This window comes from Sinohyriopsis cumingii, chromosome 14 (assembly GCF_028554795.1).
Source record: "Sinohyriopsis cumingii isolate HCF-2022 chromosome 14, ASM2855479v2, whole genome shotgun sequence".
Taxonomy (NCBI): domain Eukaryota; kingdom Metazoa; phylum Mollusca; class Bivalvia; order Unionida; family Unionidae; genus Sinohyriopsis; species Sinohyriopsis cumingii.
In genome coordinates, this window is record NC_142974.1 from 74,244,449 (window position 1) to 74,249,776 (window position 5,328).

The 5,328-nt window shown below is 35.7% G+C and overlaps 1 long non-coding RNA gene across 1 annotated transcript; it reads left to right on the forward strand.

Annotated features, from left to right (window-relative positions):
* Positions 1–467: 467 nt before the first annotated feature.
* Positions 468–4,907, forward strand: LOC149784157 (uncharacterized). The gene is made up of 3 exons (XR_016414104.1): positions 468–624; positions 3,648–3,741; positions 4,336–4,907. It is a non-coding gene; the product is annotated as an uncharacterized LOC149784157 (long non-coding RNA).
* Positions 4,908–5,328: the final 421 nt, after the last annotated feature.

A 5,328-nucleotide genomic window follows, 5' to 3' on the forward strand; every position in this document is an offset into this window, starting at 1 on the left:
ACATAATGTTGAACTGGCGTTTTATGTAGAAAAAGCGGTATGTTTATAAAAACGTCACTTTGCCTGCAACTCAGAGATTTTATATATGTATTATAAATTATCCTGGAGGCATGTTCTGTGCAGCTGCCTTTCAATGGTGATGAGAAGTAATGTGCACGGCAACGGATGAATTATCACTATACTCAACATAGTATCGTGGCAGCAAACGAATACGTTCACATGTTATTGTTGATTTGATTATCTATACTCTCCTTGATAAGAAACACCCCTTGCAAATCAGTTCGCCTAAAGCTTCTTGATGAATTAAATGTATCTAGGCTAAATTAGTATTATCAAGCGCAACTTTACCAAGCACGTGACGTTAACAATTGAATCAAAATAAATCTCATGTTGCGGTTAATGTTTTTGGAATTTCTATTGCATTATCAATAAAATATTCTCCTATAGGTCCGCTGTGACAAACGATATCTAGCTCACGCGACCACACGTATAAATAGTGTAGGCTTGATTCACCAAACATTGCGACCACAAGCTGGGAACTGAAAGAGAGTCATTTTCCAAAGATGAAGAATCTCACCTTGTTGCTACTGCTTTTGGTTGTGTGTGCTGTTTCGTTTTCCAAAGGTATGTATTTGTTTTATTTTGCCATTCCATTATTCTTTTATTCTGTCTTTCTTTCTTGCCGTCCTTCATTATATCTTTCTTTTCTTTACTTTTTCATTTTTTCACTCTTTCATTATTTATGTCTTTAAATATATGAGCATACAAGAGAGATTTAGCCCGTTTCTCTCTCTCTCTCTCTCTCTCTCTCTCTCCGAGTTATTTTCTTTAAACTTATTTATTGCAACTATGAAATGCATCTGAATTATTTTCTATTAAAACTCTCTTCAAAGCCGTCTACAAACTTGTGCCTTCCCGTTATAGTATGTGGTTGATCGTTTCGTAAACATTATATATAGGTCATGCTCAGCCATAAATAAACCTAAAAATGTCCGAACAAATACAAGACATTTTGTTTTCTTTGTTTTCTTCGGCTTAACATACCATATTTTCTTAAAACGTACTCACTGTGTCTCTTTCACATCAGACCATTTGCCAATATGACGTACGTTAGTACAATCATTGTCAAACACCGTGTAAATATTACAGAACGATGACCTTAAACTGAGAATTCATTCTTATTGAAAATATAGCTTGGTTCATTGGAGATGTCTTTAATGAAACATAAAGACCGCTCTACAAATTCAAAACCCAGTGATTAGCGTCAATTGTTGCGCAAACCATTGAGATCACAATGAGGTACTTAACATGTTCTTGACAAGGCGCATCATTATCATCATCGTATGTCACCTTGCAGTACTAGAGGCAAAACAATATCTTGAAGGATGATAGTCACTAGGTGATAATGAAGGAAACGAAAGGTTATAGATGTCATATGACCAATATCACGTTACTGAATGCAAATAAAGATGGACTAAACGTGTAAAATTGTACCACTATGAATCTTTAATATGGGTCACCTATGTTAATTATTGGAGTGTACGATCAGCTCAAATATCTGTTACGTATCTAGGCCTAATTAAAATCAACGTTTGCAGGAACGTTTGGATAAACTCTGTTATGCATGTAAGTAAAATCATTACCAGACCTCAGTGTAAAAATTGCATAACAAGGCGCTTAAAATTCATCCTTATAGAGAATACAGTTATTCGATTAGAAGGAGATATCTTTGAATAATCTTAAAGGCCGATATTTGAAATAAAAATTTCAATGTTTATTGTACATTTTTACGCACACCTTTAGGGAAACTTTGGTGTATTTAAAATGAAGATGGGACAACGAGTCATGCTATCTACCTCATAGTAGTAGTGGCATGGCGATTTCTTGAAGGATTTTAGTCGCTACGTGATAACGAAGGACACGAAATGTTGGAGATGCTATATGACTTAGAAAAGTCCAATAACGCGTTATTGAATACAAACAAAGATGATGGACTAACGTATAAAATTGCAACATTATTGATCTTCGATATCCGTCAGTTAAAGTTATTATGGGAGAGCAAATTCCTCTCAAATATCAGTAATGTAGCTGGGTCATGTTTTGGTCAACGTTTGCAGAAACGTTTGGACAATCGTATGTATATATGTATGTATGTATGTATGCATGTATGTATGTACGGATGGATGGATGGATGGAGGGATGGATGATTGCATGCATGCACGCACGCACGCACGTACGCACGCACGTACGTACGTACGTATGTATGTATGTATGTATATAGGTAGGTAGGTGGGTGGGCGGGATGGCGGAATAGTGTGTAGGTAGGTAGGTAGATATAGTTGTTTAGCTTTATGGTTGGATTGATGGAACGTTGTCAGTTTCTTCCGATGTTTGGCAGAACGAATGAACTGGTGTCTGAAAACAAATGATAGAAATATGAATGTTTGCATGCATTAAAATAGGTGCGTACGAACCAGCATAAGTATGTATGACATATAACTATAATTATATTTTATCAAACGATTACGTGCCCTATAATATAATTGGCGATCTAGATACACAAAATGCACACTTAAATGTACACTTTATGCGTATCTTAGTTAAAATGATTTACGATCATGTTTACAAAGAACGCTATACAGCAATGGGGTTTTCTTTATCCAGGAAAATAATTAATACATTTCCTAGATGAACGTATCATGCGGACATTGAGAAACATAAAAGCAATTGCAATTTGCGATAAATTATTAATTGAACTATTTTACTGACACCTTAGACACCACCCGGTATTAGTTGCGACCCCAAACACCTTACGCCCCATGTATTGACTTATATATCGTGCAATTATTGCTTAAACGGAAATCCTGGTGGGCTAAAAGTTAAGGCTTTCGTGGAGAGACAAAAACACAGAAAATGAAAGACAGGATAGGCTCCCCAACTGTAAAAGTAAATACAAACCGAGTAATGAAAGTAAATATAATGAGTAACGGAAACAGAAAGAGCTGACTCATTCTTTTCACATGCGCAATCATGATGAGCGAACGATATTCATTTCTGACTCATCGATGTTATTTTTTTTTTCTCTTTTATGCGTTATGGAATTTTCATGTCAGATACAATGGGTATAAAAAAGTTCATCCATGTTATCATGCACTGAATGCCTCATTTGCTTTCCAGACATAATTCCCTGCTCTGTAAATATTTTTCGGAAAAATAGTTTTTCTGGCACATTTTTTCCGGAATAAAATGGTGCCTGCTATTTATAGTCCGTTTATAATGATGCGGTTTTTCAAATTAGTCTATGTTAGCTGATTATGTATAAACTGACACATTTGTAGAATTGAGTAAGATATCCTGCGTGTGACGTATGATTATGTTTTAGACAAAATAATCAAACCTTATTGAAGTTTAGAAGAAATCGAACCTTATATCAATACCCTATTACTTTTGTCTTGGAAATCAAATGAAAACTATGCAAAGCTGTCATGCTCCTATACATAATTAGCTCACATGCACAAAAAACGGACTTTGGAACTGACAGTTTGAGGCCCATATTTCTTGTTCACATTTCAATTATCCATATGAAGTTAATCTCAGTATGTATTATCTGACACGTGTGGGTACCAATAAATTTGCTTTATCCACAGATCTTCGAAAACGGAGAAGTTACTCGACCGAGGATGCTGCTGTGTTGCAAGCTCTATTAAAGGACATCAATGATGTAAAGGTTGACTTTAATGAGTAAGTCTGTAAAAATGTTGTACATTTCCGTAAACACTTACATAATTATATTTTACTTATCTATAAGAAACAGCGGAAAGTCAATTGCTGAAATTGCCCGTGTTTCACGGTCTCCGAACAGAAACATTTTTGACCTCAAGTCGCTTAATGCTCATTAAGGTCATATTTATTACGTAATGACTTCTATAACAACAATAAATAAAAGAGAGAGAGTAAAATAGGTACTCTGTAGGTGATTGGCTGGTAGGATATATAGACGGGCAGTTGTGAGCAGGTTGTAGGTGAGCCGGTTGGTAAGAAGGTAAATTCATATTTTGATAGACCAGCTGATGAATCAACAGACAGACGGAAAATTATACAGAGAAAAACCTATATAGAAATAATAAATTCAGAATTAAAGAACAATAACTCAAAAGATAGACATGCGCACATGTATCATGTAATAACCTACAGGCACGCACTTAGATAGATAGATAGATAGATAGATAGATAGACAGATAGATAGATAAATGGAGAGATAAACCTTCGAGAAAATTACTAGGTTTCAGAATCTCACTAAATAAAGTTTTTTGTTTTTTTTTCCATTTTCCACAGACTGCTCAAAGATGACGCCAGTAACCCTGATCGCAGGCTCGGGACCAGACGTCCGAAATTGCACTGGGCATTCGGCGAAAAATGAGCTATGAAAGTCATGACCACTCAAATCTTCTGTTCTAGACTTCTTGTACAATTTATTATATATTGTTTAGTGACCTCGCTTTGGACGATTTCTCTTTAATTACTTTCTAATGCAGCCTTTCGAAAATTGATTTTGTCTTGTATATTAAGGATGAAAGACAAATAAATCTGATCTCATTATCGTATACGTGTGCAATCTGCGTAGATATCGCACCAGCGAAGTTAAGATAACCTGCAAAATCAACCTGCCCAACCCTATTCACTTTACTGTTCTGTTCATAACAAATTGTGTATATGTATTTTATAATTGTCTTTTTTAATAAAACTATTCTGAATTGCATGTAAATAACATGATATCTTCCTATTTGATTATTTATGTATGTGTTTCTGAACATACAGTCAGTAAATAACCTGGATGAGAGAGGTTTCTGACACACGTCGTTTGAAGTTTTTTTGTATGTTTTTCTCAATAAACAATCGATGCCTTACCTGCTTGGGCAGAGCCTGTTCTAAATTATTTTGTGAAACAGTAAATCATACGTAATGTGGACAGCGTCCTGACAAAGCTTGTGTTGAGTTGTGGTCATGTATGGTGTCGTATACTCAGAGGCGTAGCTGGGGGGTGGGGGGCAGGGGGTACATATGTCCCCGGGCGCCAAGGTACAGGGGCGCCAAAATGAGGCTTACAACGTTACATTATAATAAGTAAAAAAGGGTAATATTCAAAAATGTGATTAAACGGGGAGGGGGCTGGGGCGCCAATTTTATAGTTCGTCCCCGGGCGCAAAATATCATAGCTACGCCTCTGCGTATACTGGAGTTTAACATGCCTTCCGGGTGTCCGATCGAAGCACACGTATATATATATATATATATATATATATATATATATATATATATATATATATA